The following is a 10,659-nucleotide window of genomic DNA, read 5'->3' as shown; positions in this document are numbered from 1 at the left end:
TGGAGTTTTTTTTATCCTGATGCGCTAGAGCTATAGTTCTTTGCTCAATTTGAAATAGCTGAACCACAAAACTTTATTTGGCAGCAAGATGGTACGCCGCCTCACTGGCGTAGCTCAGTACACAATCGGTTAAACGACGGTGTACCTGACCGCTGGAACGGCCGCAAGAGATAGGATGACAGAGCTTGTTCTGCTTGACATTCACGATTTGATGTCTTGCGATTTTTACGTTTCGGGTTTCAGAAAGGATCATGTGTATGTGCCTTCGCTACCAGTTCAAAAATGGTTCAAATGGCTCTGAGGACTATGGGACTCAACTTCTACGGTCACCAGTCCCCTAGAACTTAGAACTACTTAAACCTAACTAACCTAAGGACATCACACACACCCATGCCCGAGGCTGGATTCGAACCTGCGGTCGCGCGGTTCCAGACTGTTGCGCCTAGAACCGCTCGGCCACCTAGGCCGGCCGCTACCAGTTGTCGACCCGACTTCAGAAACAGCATTTTTACGATAGTTATTCCAGACATATTAATCAAGTTTTGGGTAGAACTCACCTATCGACTCGATGTGTAAAGAATGGTGCTCGCATTGAGCAGTTGCGAGAATAACTGTTTGAGTTGCTCTTTGAGTTGATGTATTATTTGTAACTAACTTGGGGCCCGCTGATTCGTTCGCGCATAGTGTATGGTTTACAAAGATTATTTTGTTTTTCTTCTATGGAATGTTTATGTTGTTTGCAAATTATAACACCTTCTAAAGTTTCACACTAATTAAGGCCATAGAAGCACTTTTTGTTTGCGAATCTAGTTCTGATGAAAAAGCGAGTTTGATAGTTGGGATCCCTGAGTCAACGGAAGGGGACGTTTGCAAGACAACAAACATCTGCACGAACAGTTCGACGACATTTGCAGCAGCATGGAGTATCAGCTCGGAGACCATGGTTGCGGTTACCCCTGACACTGTATCACAGACAGGAGCGCCTGCGATGGTGTACTCCACGACGAACCTGGTTGCACGAATGGCAAAACTTCATCTTTTCGGATGAATTCAGGTTCTGTTTACAGCATCATGATGGTCGCATCCGTGTTTGGCAACATCGTGGTGAACGCACGTTGGAAGCGTGTATTCGTCATCGCCATACTGGCATATCCCCCGGCGTGATGGTATGGGTTGCCATTGGTTACACGTCTCGGTCACCTCTAGTTCGCATTGGCGGCACTTTGAACAGTGGACGGTACATTTCAGATGTGTTGCGACCCGTGGCTCTACCCTTCATTCGATCCCTGCGTAACCCTACATTTCAGCAGGATAAAGACGACCGCATGTTGCAGGTCCTGGACGGGCCTTTCTGGATACAGAGAATGTTCGACTGCTGCCCTGGCCAGCACATTTTCCACATCTCTCACCAATTGAAAACGTCTGGTCAGTGATGGCCGAGCAAATGGCTCGTCACAATACGGCAGTGACTACTCTCGATGAACTGTGGTATCATGTTCAAGCTGCATGGGCAGCTGTACCTGTACACTCCATCCAAGCTCTGTCTGAATCAATTCCCAGGCGTTATTACGGCCAGAGGTGGTTGTCCTGGGTACTGACTTCTCAGGATCTATGCACCCAAATTGCGTGAAAATGTAATCACATGTCAGTTCTAGTACACTCCTGGAAATGGAGAAAAGAACACATTGACACCGGTGTGTCAGACCCACCATACTTGCTCCGGACACTGCGAGAGAGCTGTACAGGCAATGATCACACGCACGGCACAGCGGACACACCAGGAACCGTGGTGTTGGCCGTCGAATGGCGCTAGCTGCGCAGCATTTGTGCACCGCCGCCGTCAGCGTCAGCCAGTTTGCCGTGGCATACGGAGCTCCATCGCAGTCTTTAACATTGGTAGCATGCCGCGACAGCGTGGACGTGAACCGTATGTGCAGTTGACGGACTTTGAGCGAGGGCGTATAGTGGGCATACGGGAGGCCGGGTGGACGTACCGCCGAATTGCTCAACACGTGGGGCGTGAGGTCTCCACAGTACATCGATGTTGTCGCCAGTGGTCGGCGGAAGGTGCACGTGCCCGTCGACCTGGGACCGGACCGCAGCGATGCACGGATGCACGCCAAGACCGTAGGATCCTACGCAGTGCCGTAGGGGACCGCACCGCCACTTCCCAGCAAATTAGGGACACTGTTGCTCCTGGGGTATCGGTGAGGACCATTCGCAACCGTCTCCATGAAGCTGGGCTACGGTCCCGCACACCGTTAGGCCGTCTTCCGCTCACGCCCCAACATCGTGCAGCCCGCCTCCAGTGGTGTCGCGACAGGCGTGAATGGGGGGACGAATGGAGACGTGTCGTCTTCAGCGATGAGAGTCGCTTCTGCCTTGGTGCCAATGATGGTCGTATGCGTGTTTGGCGCCGTGCAGGTGAGCGCCACAATCAGGACTGCATACGACCGAGGCACACAGGGCCAACACCCGGCATCATGGTGTGGGGAGCGATCTCCTACACTGGCCGTACACCTCTTGTGATCGTCGAGGGGACACTGAATAGTGCACGGTACATCCAAACCGTCATCGAACCCATCGTTCTACCATTCCTAGACCGGCAAGAGAACTTGCTGTTCCAACAGAACAATGCACGTCCGCATGTATCCCGTGTCACCCAACGTGCTCTAGAAGGTGTAAGTCAACTACCCTGGCCAGCAAGATCTCCGGATCTGTCCCCCATTGAGCATGTTTGGGACTGGATGAAGCGTCGTCTCACGCGGTCTGCACGTCCAGCACGAACGCTGGTCCAACTGAGTTGCCAGGTGGAAATGGCATGGCAAGCCGTTCCACAGGACTATATCCAGCATCTCTACGATCGTCTCCATGGGAGAATAGCAGCCTGCATTGCTGCGAAAGGTGGATATACACTGTACTAGTGCCGACATTGTGCATGCTCTGTTGCCTGTGTCTATGTGCCTATGGGTCTGTCAGTGTGATCATGTGATGTATCTGACCCCAGGAATGTGTCAATAAAGTTTCCCTTTCCTGGGACAATGAATTCACGGTGTTCTTATTTCAATTTCTAGGAGTGTATAATATATTTGTGTAATGAATACCCTTTCATCATCTGCATTTCTTCTTGGTGTAGCAATTTTAATGGCCAGTAGTGTATTTTGTTTTTCTTTTTATCTTTTTCATATATAGCATTGTTATGAGGGCTAATGCGGGTGCAGCAGTCGGAGACATGACAGAGTGCGCCGCGGCGGTTTTCCTTGCCCAAACTGGCAGCTCACCATTTTCGAGCCCGCTTCGCGTAATCTGTCGGTCTGCGTGAATGAAAGACCGAGGTCGCAGTCTCGCGAAACAGCTGCGCCCTCGACTGTTTCGCGATGCGAGTCGCGCGTAGCGTAAACGCACCTTTTCTGCACGCGCCGCCGCTGCTACCGGCGCGTTCTGGCGAACAGGTTGGCCGGCCGGTGTAGGGACGAGTGGGGCCCCTGGGCAGGTGCTCGCCGGCAGCCGGACACCGCCTCCGAGGCCCGCAGTCACATCGTGGACGCCGACCGCGACGGGCCGGTGAGTCTGCACAGCTACTACTGCTGCTGCTGCTGCTGCTACTGCTGCCCACAACGAGAGTCAGCCAGCGTAAGCTGAAATTGTCTTGTCCCGTGTCTCTACAGCGCTCCAACTACAAAGAAAGGAGATGCAATGCTGAATTTTTACTTCGGTGCCTCTAAAGAAATCATCATGCGAAATGTCTCTGCACTTAATAATTTCCGTGTGCACAGTTTACTACAAGGAAATCTGTGTAGATTAGCGTAACAGTTGCCTTACAGAGAGGGGGTTTACGGCTGATACCATCAGAAGAAGCCGGCAAGTGTGGCCGAGCGGTTCTAGGCGCTTCAGTCTGGAACCGCGCGACCGCTACCGTCGCAGGTTCGCATCCTGCCTCGGGCATGGATGTGTGTGATGTCCTTGGGTTAGTTAGGTTTAAGTAGTTCTAAGTTCTAGGGGACTGGTGACCGTAGAAGTTGAGTCCCATAGTGCTCAGAGCCATTTCAACCAGAACAAAATGGCTCTGACCACTATGGGACTTAACATCTATGGTCATCAGTCCCCTAGAACTTAGAACTACTTAAACCGAACTGACCTAAGAACAGCACACAACACCCAGTCATCACGAGGCAGAGAAAATCCCTGACCACGCCGGGAATCGAACCCGGGAACCCGGGCGTGGGAAGCGAGAACGCTACCGCACAACCACGAGCTGCTGACCCAGAAGAAAAGAGGAATCTGTTGAACAAATATTGTTTGCTAATAATTCTTTTGAGTGTTATAAACGCCAACAAAGTGTACATCGCAACGATCACTGACCAATGCTGTATTTTCATACAACTCGTTTCGGTGTAACGTGGGCACGGTAACTGGCAGAATGCAGCTGTTTACAGACGACGCTATGGTATACTGTGGTATATGGGAAGGTGTCGTCGTTTAGTGACTGTAGTAGGATTCAAGATGACTCAGACAAACGCTGTGGCTGGTGTGATGAATGGCAGCTAGTTCTAATATAGAAAAACGTACTGCAGATGAATGGGGAAAATAAACCCATTATTTTCGAAAACGGTATTCGTAGTTTGTTGCTTTATACAGTCACGTCCATTACATATCTAGGCGCAGTGTTGCAAAGCAGTACGAAACTGAATGACGGTGCAAGGATTGTAGTAGAGAAGACGAATGGTCGACTTCAGTTTATTGGGAGAATTTTAGGAATGTGTGGTTCATCTGTAAAGGAGACCGCGTATAGGACACTTGTGTGACACACTGCTGAGGACTGTTCGAGTGTTCGGGATCCGCACCATGTCGGATTAAAGGAAGACATCGAAGCAATTCAAAGGCAAACTGCTAACTTTGTTACCGATAGGTACGAACAACACGCAAGTATTAGTGAGATGCTTCGGTAATCACTGGAGGGAAAGCGACGTTCCTTTCGAGGAGCGCTTTTGAGAAAATTTAGAGAACCGGCATTTGAGGCTGCTGCATAACAACTCTGATGTCGCTAACGTACGTTCCGTGTAAGAACCATGAAGATAATATCAGAGAAATTAGGGCTCAGAGGCATATAGATAGTCGTCTTCACCTCACTTTATTTGCGAGTGGAAGAGAAAAGGAAACCATTAGTATTGGTACAGGATACCGTCCACCACGCACCGTATGGTGGCTTGCGGAGTATGTAGATGTAAAGGCTTGTCATCAGGTACATGTCTGCTGCCTCCTCTGATTCAGTGATTTTCTGGAAATTTTTAATCTGGTCGACGTAAAATATATACACTCTAGATATATGAAATATACGCACAATATCAACATTGCAGAGGCCCTCCGTTACATCACTATTGCGGTACTCTCCATATTGTAATGTTCTGACAAGAAACACTAGTTTTCATTGCTAGGCGAAGATACTACAGTAATATGGAAGTTGGAAGTACCTGTGACGTCGTTAGAGTGCAAGGCCCATAATGTGCCGGTGGAAATATGTTTGATTTCATTCCTCATCATCGACGTTTTTAGAAAGCTAGCAAATGTGTCATTCCTGTTTTATGTAACAGAAAATTATCCCAGTTACATTTTTTCATATATAGAACGACGAGTTTCGAGAACACATTCTCATTATCACGTACAAATATTTACATTGATATCTATATTGTGTTTGCGTGCGTGCTGTTCTGCCTCTCTTGCCTTGTAGTCGTCTCTTTGTGGTTTTACTGCAAACGGAAAATATTGATTCTGCAATTTTTAAGTGCTAAAGTTAGAGAACAGTGTTTTTGCCTATACACTTACAGGTTACTGTGCCTCTTTCATTGCTAATTGCGTCTGTATGGATTTCTGCAAAATGAAAGAGGCACAGAACCTGTAAGTATACAGACAAAAAGTGTTATTTTTAACACGAGCACTTAAAAAATCACAAGATCTGTATTTTCTGATTGCAGTATAACCACAAAAGCGCATCTACAGGGCAATAGAGGCATAACAGCATATATGCGAACATAAAATACCAATGCAAATACACTGACGACAAAAAATTTCAACGTCAAAAATTAATTAATGTAAAGCAATGAAATTTCTGGAATATATTTGTCTAGCTAACATACGTTCTTGATTAACAATGCAGAATCATAGTTCAGTGGAAGCGCGAGATAAGTCATTAAAAGGGTGAAATGCTGGTACTTACATAGCCTGTTGTTACATAGCCAGAATGTTGAATGCAAGCATGCAAACGTCTGTGTATTGTATTGTACGGGTGCCTGATGTCAGTTTGTGGAACGGAGTTCCATGTCTGTTGCAATTGGTCTGTCAATACAGGGCCGGTTGATGGTGCTTGTGGATAACGCTGGAGTTGTCGTCCGATGACGTCCCATATGTGTTTGATTGGAGACAGATCTGGTGATCAAGCAGGCCAGGGCAACACAGTAGAGCATGTTGGGTTACAACAGCGGTATGTGGGTGACCGTTATCCTGTTAGAAAATAGCTTCTGGAGTGAAGTTTATGAATGGCAGCAAGACAGGTCAGATCACCAGACTGACCTACAGATTTGCAGTCAGGGTGCGTGAGATAAAGAATTACACCCCTGACCATAACTCCAGATGTATGTCCAGTGGGTCTGACACACAGATAGCTTGGTTGCAGGCCTTCGACTGGCCTTCACCTAACCAACACACGGCTATTACTGGCACCGAGGAACATTCAGCTATCACCAGAAAACACAACAGAGCTCAACTCCAATGAGCTCTCGCTTAATACCACTGCAGTCTGGGGTGATTGGATGCACGCTACAGTGCCCGCGGCTCTGAGCTCTCCTTGAAGTAACAGATTTGTAATAGCTTGTTCTGTCACTATGGTGGCGATTCCAGTTCAAACTGCTGCTGCAGTACGATGCACCACAGCCATTCGCCGAACACAATGGTCTTCCTTCTCGGTAGTGAAAGTGGCCGTCGGGAGCCCGGTCTTCTTACGACTGTACAATCTCGTGACCACCGCTGCCAGCAGTCATGTACAGTGGCTACATCCTGAGAAGTCTTTCTGCAATATCGCAGAAGGAACATCCATTTCACGAACAGTCAAAACTTCAGTAAGCTGGTTATGCGTCCAATAAAATTTCTGAATATTTACCCTCGTTTCCACTCCAAGATGCTGACAGTTTACAGTCTGGCGACTGATTGACCGGTCTGTACCTCTCTTGCGCTCGCTACACGCCCTTATGCGCTTTACTTGAGGCGCTAACCACGTCCTATACACAGAGGGACCTCACTCCCTGAAGGTTCGCTTACACGTGTGCGACTTCCTGTGCGCACTAGGTGCATGCAGGCTCTCAATGAAGAGACAAGGAGCACTATGCACCGGAGCAAAGTTGCGCATGCCTCTGAACTGTACGGAAGGGGCCTCAGGAGTCTTCCCAGATCAGACTGGCAGACATGTGCCTCTACTTGCATATGTGCATATGGAGCAAGGACAATCGCACGACGCACACGTGTAACCAAGGTGTAACACTAGGTTTCTATCGATCCCTACGCATGAATCAGTTTAGGACCAACATTTATTTATACATAATCCACACTCAAAAATATTCATCATTGCTACAAATAGTGAAAAATTTATACATTTATGAACAGACAACACTAATAATCCAGAATGAGATTTTCACTCTGCAGCGGAGTGTGCGCTGATATGAAACTTCCTGGCAGATTAAAACACGGAGACACGGCTTAGCCACAGTTGGTAGAGCACTTGCCGCGAAAGGCAAAGGTCTCGAGTTCGAGTCTCGGTCGGGCACACAGTTTCAATCTGCCAGGAAGTTTCATATCAGCGCACACTCCGCTGCAGAGTGAAAATCTCATTCTGGAAACATCCCCCAGGCTGTGGCTAAGCCGTGTCTCCGCAATATCCTTTCTTTCAGGAGTGCTAGTTCTGCAAGTTTCGCAGGAGAGCTTCTGTAAGTTTGGAATGTAGGAGACGAGGTACTGGCAGAAGTAAAGCTGTGAGTACCGGCCGTGAGTCGTACTTCGGTAGCTCATTTGGTAGAGCACTTGCCGCGCAAGGCAAAGGTCCCGAGTTCAAGTCTCGGTCGGGCACACAGTTTTAATCTGCCAGGAAGTTTCATATCAGCGCACACTCCGCTGCAGAGTGAAAATCTCATTCTGGAAACATCCCCCAGGCTGTGGCTAAGCCGTGTCTCCGCAATATCCTTTCTTTCAGGAGTGCTAGTTCTGCAAGTTTCGCGGGGAGAGCTTCTGTGAAGTTTTGAATGTAGGAGACGAGGTACTGGCAGAAGTAAAGCTGTAAGTACCGGCCGTGAGTCGTACTTCGGTAGCTCAGTTGGTAGAGCACGTGCCGCGAAAGGCAAAGGTTCCGAGTTCGAGTCTCGGTCGGGAACACAGTTTTAATTTGCCAGGAAGTTTCAACAACAATAATAAAACAGTAATAATTTCATTAATGGCACATAGTGTTGATCTTACAAGACTATCGGAATCTTCACTTGAAAATAGTTTTAACTCTCCTGATTTTTGTTTACTTGTTTTGTCATTTTTCTTCGTTCAGTCCTTGTCTTCAAGTGTTCTAAATTCAAAAACATAGCAAATAGGTCTTTGACTTTACTGTTAATATGTACATCAGAATAACCTCAAAAGTTATCTGCTTTATTTAAAATATTCTTTTCATTCTCGTTTACACAATTGAATACTAATTTTAGTCTTAATAATTTGAGTATAAAAGTGTATCTGCCGAAAAATACTGCGCTTTTAACAGAAAATAAAAGAGCTAGTCGATTACTCTGCATAACTTTTAATTAGCAGTAGTCGGGTGGTCTTAGGTACTAGGTCAGCCCTGGAAAGGGATGACAATAGTATGGCTGCGGTGTCTCCATCACACTTCGTTTATATTCGTGACACCACATGACTTAGGTCACTGAACTTTCGATGACATCATGAAGCCACATCTCTCTTACCTTTCCTCCAATCAGAGCCTAGTATCCCAGCAACCATTAAAACTAAATACCCAGTTACAATGTGACCCTATGTGGGATGTGCTGAAAGGTATCCAAACGACCTGAAATGTTAATTAAAAAATACGTCACATACTCGAAAAAGTAGGAGAACTCCCTAAAATGACAAAAACGTTGTCAACTATGTTTTCTTTACTGACTTCCAAAAAAATTGTTTACTGACTAGCATCAGAAAATTTAAGTTAAAGTTATGAAATATTGGAACGGATAAAATACATACTTTCCTTAAATAGTTTAAATCATCATTTGCTTATGCAATACAATTAACAAATTAGTAACATATAGTTGTCAGATATGAGTTTTACTTTAAATGCTATTCAGCAAAACTTCAAACACGCAAAAAAATCAACTACTGGTTTAAGTTCATATTGTTTGTCTTCGCCAAAAAAAGGTTGTACTCGTAGAACGTTCAATGTTCGATCTAAGTTCTGAGAGACAACACCGTCTTTAATTAAATAATTACCACATCTATGTTGCTCGTCAAGTGCCAATGTTCTTTCCAAGTCTGAAATGTCTGCAAAAATATGTCAGCAATGCAAAAAAAAGTGCCATCTTTACATCAAGTATCACAATTTTCATTTCTGAATACACACATTTCCGTCAAATTAGCCGCCTAAAATATGACTGTCAACTATTGAGTACACTGAACAGCCAGAACATTATGACCACTTATCTAATAGCTGGTATGTCTACCTTTGGCACTGGTAACAGCGGTGACGCGACGTGGCATTGAAGCAATGAGGCCTTGGTAAGTCGCTGGAGGGACACACAAAAGTCACCTATTTACCGTAAATTCCGGACATGGGTGCGAAGAGCTCTGACGTCACGTTCAATCACATTCCAGTTGTGTTTCATTGGGTTCAGATCTGGCTAGTTTGGGGGCCAGCACATCCACTGGAACTCAACACTGTTTCCTCGAACCACTCCATCACACCCCTCGCCTTATGACATGGCGCATTATCTTGTTGAAAAATGCCACTGCAGTCGGAAAACATTATCGTTATGAAGGGATGTACGTATCCTGCAACCAGTATACGATAGTCCTTGGCCGTCATGGTGCCTTGCACGAGCTCAGTGGATCCATGGATGCCCACGAGTATTTTCTCCAGAGCATAATGGGCCGTCGCCAGCTTTCTCCCGCAGTACAGATGTCAAAGAGATGTTCTGTTCTCCTGGAAGACGACTGATTCGCGGCCACCCATCGACATGCTGAAGAAGGTATCGGGATTCTTCAGGTTATGCAGCGCTCTGCCACTGCTCCAACGTCCAGTGCCGATGGTTAAGTGCTCAGTTCAGCTGTAGTTGCCGGTGTAGTTGTGTTAATATTGACACTTGCGTGGGTCGTCGGCTGCAGAGGCCGATTGTTAGGAGTGTTCGGTGCGCTGTGTATTTAGACACAGTTGTTCTCAGAATTAAAGTCTGATGATAGTTTCGACAAAGTTTGCCACCTGCCGTGTTTTACCAGTCTGCCCAGTCTACGACGTCCGACATCTGTAGTGAGGTGTGGTCGTCCAACCCCATAACGTCTGGACGTGCTTTCACCTTGGTTTCGCCACGTGTTGGATACACTCACGCACTCCTCGAACATCCGACAAGTCGCACAGTCTCCAAAATGCTC

General features: G+C 46.7%; 1 protein-coding gene across 2 annotated transcripts in view; it reads left to right on the top strand.

Moving 5' to 3' along the window:
• The first annotated feature begins 3,338 nt into the window (after nucleotides 1-3,338).
• Nucleotides 3,339-10,659, top strand: part of LOC126267438 (adipocyte plasma membrane-associated protein Hemomucin-like) — a 250,578-nt gene continuing 243,257 nt past the window's right edge. The window contains exon 1 of one of the 2 annotated variants that reach the window (XM_049972700.1): nucleotides 3,339-3,564. The gene's annotated coding sequence lies outside the window, so the exon portion shown is untranslated. The remainder of the gene's footprint in view (nucleotides 3,565-10,659) is intronic. The other variant, XM_049972703.1, reaches the window with a different exon arrangement.

The sequence above is a fragment of the Schistocerca gregaria genome, chromosome 4 (genome assembly GCF_023897955.1).
Source record: "Schistocerca gregaria isolate iqSchGreg1 chromosome 4, iqSchGreg1.2, whole genome shotgun sequence".
NCBI lineage: Eukaryota > Metazoa > Arthropoda > Insecta > Orthoptera > Acrididae > Schistocerca > Schistocerca gregaria.
This window is presented reverse-complemented; position numbering and strand designations above follow the sequence as displayed.